This window comes from Salvelinus sp. IW2-2015, unplaced genomic scaffold (assembly GCF_002910315.2).
Source record: "Salvelinus sp. IW2-2015 unplaced genomic scaffold, ASM291031v2 Un_scaffold2823, whole genome shotgun sequence".
Lineage (NCBI taxonomy): Eukaryota > Metazoa > Chordata > Actinopteri > Salmoniformes > Salmonidae > Salvelinus > Salvelinus sp. IW2-2015.
This window is the reverse complement of record NW_019944123.1, coordinates 74490-80790: the sequence shown is the minus strand read 5'-3', so window position 1 is coordinate 80790 and position 6301 is coordinate 74490. Positions and strand designations below refer to the sequence as shown.

At 46.6% G+C, this 6301-nt stretch overlaps 1 long non-coding RNA gene across 1 annotated transcript; it reads right to left on the bottom strand.

The window, feature by feature from the left end:
* Nucleotides 1-903: 903 nt before the first annotated feature.
* On the bottom strand, nt 904-5958 carry LOC139025541 (uncharacterized). Its single transcript, XR_011477134.1, has 5 exons — nt 5928-5958; nt 1914-1939; nt 1367-1419; nt 987-1200; nt 904-931 (listed from the first exon to the last, which is right to left on the bottom strand). It is a non-coding gene; the product is annotated as an uncharacterized lncRNA (long non-coding RNA).
* Nucleotides 5959-6301: the final 343 nt, after the last annotated feature.

Genomic DNA, 6301 nt, shown 5'->3' with positions numbered 1-6301 from the left:
ACATTTTCTGTTAATTACCAAATTACTGAAGATTCCGGTAACTTTGGTAAATTACCAGTAACTTTGCAACCCCACACCTCTCCCTAGCGCAAGAGCCTGTCTGTCTTTCTTTCTGACTTCCACACTTTCCCCCCCCATATTTTTATTTTATACAAACTTTTTTGGGACTGACATAGTTATCCTGGACTGCAGAATGTAGAATTTACAGTATCCAGCTTGTTGAAATAGAGAGTCCGACTAAAAATGAACTGCTAGCTGGTACGTTGACTGACAAAGATTCCATTCAGTGAGGTCAGAGCAGACTTCTACATAGCGGTGAGGCAAGCAAATCTCTGTCAGGTTTCAGCTACACACAGACAACACGCTCTGTCCATCTCCATTTTCATTCACCCTACTCTGCACTAATCCTTCCTGAATCAGTCTAGTGTGAGTCTAATGAGATTGAAGATATTTTTAGGGCCACAAGTAAAGGGTACGGACAAAGACATACAGTACATGGCTAACAAACATCAGACGGACAATTCTACTCACACACATTTTGAGAGCAAACATGATCAACAAGAGAACAACTACTAGCACATACAGTATGATCCAAAGGCAACAGGAATCATTATCCTGATAACAACGGTGACTACCTGGGATTTCCTGAACTAGAAATAAAAAATAACGGCAGACTACCAATGTGTAGTTGCCAAAAAGATCTGCTCTCCCTGCATCTGATTACAACTGTATTTTTATCCTCCCAGAACCGTAGTACAACTTTAATACAACCTTACTACATCAACTTATAACAGTCCACTATATTATATACATTATGCTAAATCTCCTGACTGCATGACCTTACTTTTGAGTCCTGCCTCTAAATCTACCCTGTTTTCTGTCCACTAGGCCTCTGACCCCTGACCCTGTCCACTAGGCCTCTGACCCTGTCCTGTCCACCTAGGCCTCTGACCTGACCCTGGTCCACTAGGCCTCTGACCTCTGACCCTGTCAGTAGTCCTCTCACCCCTCGGACTAACCTGACCCTGTCCTGTCCACTAGTCCTTTCACTAACAAACTAACCTGACCTGTCCTGTCCACTAGTCCTTTCACCAACCCAATAACCTGACCCTGTTCACTAGGCCTCTGACCCCTCCGACTAACCTGACCTCTGTCCTGTCCACTAGGCCTCTGACCCTGTCCTGTCCACTAGCCTCTGACCTCTGACCTGTCCACTAGGCCTCTCGACCCCTGACCCTGTCCACTAGGCCCCTCTGACCTCTGACCCTGTCCACCTAGTGCCTTCTGACCTCTGACCCTGTCCACTAGGCCTCTCTCACCCCTCCGACTAACCTGACCGCCTGTCCTGTCCACTAGGCCCTCTGACCCTGACCCTGTCCACTTGGCCTCTGACCCTGTCCTGTCCACTAGGCCTCTGACCTCTGACCCTGTCCACTAGGCCTCTCACCCCTCCGACTAACCCTGTACCCTAAGACCCTGTCCACTAGGCGCTCTGACCCTGTCCTGTCCACTAGGCCCTCTGACCCCTGACCCTGTCCACTAGGCTCTGACCTCTGACGCCTGTCCACTAGGCCTCTGACGCCTCGCTCCCTGTCCAACTAGGCCTCTCAACCCTCTCCGATCCTACCTGAACCGCTGTTTGTCCACTAGGCCTTCCTTGATTACCCTGCCAACTGTCCATCTAGGCGCTGCATGACCCTAGACGCCTGTCCAGCCTAGGCCTAATCACCCCTCCGACTAACCTGACCCTGTCGCTTCCACTGTCAGGCTCCTGACGCTGTCCACTAAGGCCTCTGACCTCTGACCAGTCCACAGCGCCTCTGACCCACCCTGACCGTGTCCACTAGGCCTCTGACCTCTGACCCTGTCCACGAGGCCTCTGACCTCTGACGCCTGTCCACTAGGCCTCTGACCCTGTCCTGTCCACTAGGCCTCTGCCCTGAACCCTGTCCACTTAGGCCTCTGACCCTCTGACCCTGTCCACTATGGCCTCTGCACCCTGACCCTGTCCCACTGGCACTCTGACCTCTGCACCCTGTCCACTAGGCCTCTGACCTCTTGACCCCGTCCACTAGGCCTCTGACCTGTCCTGTCCACTAGGACCTCTGACCTCTGACCCCGTCATCCCGACGCCTACCCACTAGGCCTCTGACCCTGACCCTGTTCCACACTAGGCCTCTGACACCTGACCCTGTCCATAGGCCCTCTGACCCCGTAAACCCTGTCGCACTAGGCCCTCTACCTGACCACTGGCACTGCCTCGCCTCACTTACATAGGCCTCTCCACTCCTCCAACTAACTTGACACACTGCTTTGATGTAGCTGAGCTAAAGCTGTAATCGAGGATGGGGCGGATGTGATTCCTGTGTGGTTTAACCAGCTGAATCTCTTGGTTCTCTCGTCAACACTGAATCCAAACACGCAAAAATCTTCCCATGGAGCATGAACCACTGTTAACTTAATATGTTCTAAACAAAAATACAGCGTACTGTGTGTGTGGGAACTAGAGAAAGTGCAAACAGGAAAATGTGCTGGGGGAATGAAATATTGGAGTTGCACATACACTGAGTGTAGCAAAACATTAAGAGCCACAACCTTCTATAGTATATATGCTATATATAATAACAACCTAATATATAGTAACATAATATATATATGGCACTACTACTTAGTTGCACCCTATCAGACAACAATACAAGGTGTCAATAATGTTCCCACAGGGAGATGTCTGGCCTCAATGTTGACTCCAAAGAGCTTCCTATAGTTGGTGTAAGTTGGCTGGATGTCCTTTGGGTGGTGGACTATTCTTGACACACACAGGAATGTTGGCAGAAAAACACTGGAGCGTTCCAGTTCTTGCACACAAACAAGTGGCACCTACTGGTCAGTGCTAGAAGACATGTTATTTAATGTCTTTAGACACTCAGTCTATAAGGCCAATGCCAATTGATAGAAGGTAGATAGCGGTTTGCCGAGGTTTAAACTAAACTAACTTGCTGCTGAGGTTGCTAGTGAGTGTATGAGAGAGGCTGGATGGCTTATTGGGGTTGTCATGGGTACCTGAACTAGGGGTCAGAGGTTAAATGCTACACTAGTGGGTGTAGCAATTATGGGCACTGTAGTCCATATTGGACTGTGCTGTCACATTTTTTGGTTTTTTTTTTGTTTTTTTTTCATAATGTGAGAATCTCCTGATTCATCTGATGGCAGGCCGTGCGATCTGCAACATCATTAATAGGAAGTGAAAGGTGCTGAAAATGACTATGGTGGTTTGTTAATGGCTTGGCTGAAGGTTCTTGAAGGGGGTGTGTCGTGAGCCTGTATGTATTTGTGTGTGTATGTTTTGTGTGTGTGAAGCCTGTAGGTTGTTGATGTTTGTTGTGTGAGCCTGTATGTTTTGTGTGGTGAGCTGCTCAGTTGTTTGTGTGTGACCTGTAGTCCTGTGTGATGTGCTGTGTGTGTGTGTGTGTGTGATTGTGTGCTGTGTGTGTGTGTGGTGTGTTGTGTGTGTGGTGTGTGTGTGATCCTGTAGTTGTGCTGTGTGTGTGTAGCCTGTTGTTTGTGTGTGGTGTGTGTGTGTGTGAGCCTGTATGTTTGTGTTGTGTGTGCCTTTGTGTGGTGATGGTGTATGTTTTTGTGTTGGCGTATGTTTGGTGTGTGTGTGAGCCTGTAATGTTTGTGTGTGTGTGTGAGCCTGTAGTCTGTGTGTGTGTGTGCTGTGCCATTGTGTGTGTGTGTGTGGGGGGGGGGGGGGGGGGGTGGGTATTGCAAGAGAGCTTTTCTAGATAGAAATTATTGACATGTCTACAGGCACAGTCAGAGAGAGAGATGGGACAGGCAAGGCTTTTTACTAGAGACTGCTCTAGAAACAAAGTTACCCCCATCAATCTAGAGAAACAGGTTTCACACCCCCATCTCTAGAGGACACATCTTCACCCCATCTAAGCTCACATCTCTAGAGAACACAGCTTCCAACCCCCGCCATCCTAGATGACACAGCTTCACCCCCCATCGCTCTAGAGTACACGGTCTACGCCCTCCGGATGGACACTTCAAACCCCCCATCTCTAGAGAACACAGCTTCACCCCGCCCCCATCCCTAGAGACACCAGCTTCACCCCCCATCTCTAGAGACACGGCTTTCGACCCCAATCTCTAGAGAACAGCTGCTTCACCCCCCACCCAGAGACATGCTTCCACTGAGATCAATAGGCTTCACCCCCGATCTAGAGACACTGCCGCCTTCACCAGCCCCCAATCTCTATGAGGACCAAAACTGCAATTGCCACCCTCCATCTCTAGATGTACACGGCTTCAACGCCCCACTCATTCTAGAGACACTGCTTTCACCCCCCATCACAAGAGAGCACAGCTTCACCCACCATCTCTAGAGACACATCTTAGCCAATTGGTTTAAAAACAGATCCTGACTCCTCAGTGGTTCAAATCACAAATATGGTTCATGAGAAGCTAGTACGTTCACTTATATGATTCTATACCCTGCGTTCACAAAAATTAGTATTTCTCATAATGACACACAAAAATTTCATTACTTCTCACTTTACATCGCTCCTCTCGTGTGATGTTCCTGTAGTGACCATCTAAGGAAAATGCGATGAAAAAAAAATATAAACCATCAATTTAGAGAATAACATTGGTGTTTCAGTATGAAAATATGAAATATCCATCATTTTGTTTTTTTACACACTTTCATTTAGTAGACTATGTCAATATGTATTTGTTGTCAATGTTTAGGTGTCACACTGGAGTCAGTTGTAAAGAAAGCCACTAGTTGGCAGAGTTGCAGAGTTCATTTTAAATACTGCCATTGTTGATTAGACGCTTTCTTCATTAATTAGGCAACAAAAAAAATCTTGAACCATACGGTCTATCTACTAGAAACTCATGGACAATATGGACACAGTTATAAATACAATTAATACTATATATGAATACCTTTAAAAAAAAAAAGTTATTCAAGTATAAATTACCAAAGTTACGATAGATTGACATACATTTTCTGTTAATTACCAAAATTACTGAAGATTCCGGTAACTTTGGTAAATTACCAGTAACTTTGCAACCCCAACCTCTCCCTAGCCAAGAGCCTGTCTGTCTTTCTTTCTGACTTCCACCTTTTTCCCCCCATATTTTTATTTTATACAACTTTTTTGGGACTGACATAGTTWTCCTGGACTGCAGAATGTAGAATTTACAGTATCCAGCTTGTTGAAATAGAGAGTCCGACTACAAATGAACTGCTAGCTGGAGCGTTGACTGACAAAGAATTCCATTCAGTGAGGTCAGAGACAGACTTCTACATAGCGGTAGGCCAGCATATCCTGTCAGGTTTCAGCTACACACGCAGACAACACGCCCTGTCCATCTCCATTTTCATTCACCTACTCTGCACTAATCCTTCCTGAATCAGTCTAGTGTGAGTCTAATGAGATTGAAGATATTTTAGGGCCACAGTAAAGGGGTACGGACAAAGACATACAGTACATGGCTAACAAACATCAGACGGACAATGCTACACACACTTTGGAGAGAAAMATGATCAACAAAGACAACTACTGCACATACAGTATGATTCCAAAGGCAACAGGAATCATTATCCTGATAACAACGGTGACTACCTGGGATTTCCTGAACTAGAAATAAAAAATAACGGCAGACTACCAATGTGTAGTTGCCAAAAGATCTGCTCTCCCCTGCATCTGATTACAACTGTATTTTATCCTCCCACAACCGTAGTACAACTTTAATACAACCTTACTACAACCTTATAACAGTCCACTATATTTAATATACATTATGCTAAATCTCCTGACTGCATGACCCTTACTTTGAGTCCTGCCCTCTATAATCTACCTGTTCTGTCCACTAGGCCTCTGACCCCTGACCCTGTCCACTAGGCCTCTGACCCTGTCCTGTCCACTAGGCCTCTGACCCTGTGTCCCCTTAGAGGTAGGCGAGGGTCGGGGCCACAGCACAGCGCTCACCACCATTGTTTGAGCTCTCTGATTGGAACTAGATAGTTCAGGTGTGTTTTAGGTGTGAGAAGATGTGGCAGAGTAGGAGAAGTATGTAGAAGTTGCTTCTAGCACTGATGTAGTTCAGATGATGAGTTCATCCTCCTTAAAGGTTCGTGTTTAGGTGTGGGTTGTAGGGGAATCTGATCCTAGATCTGTGGTTAAGAGGAACTCCTACGCGAGGGTGCGGGTGATTGCCGTGGTGATGGTATCTAGATGGTTGTGTGAGTCTTGGATACGGATGTGATGGATGGTAAACGTCAGAT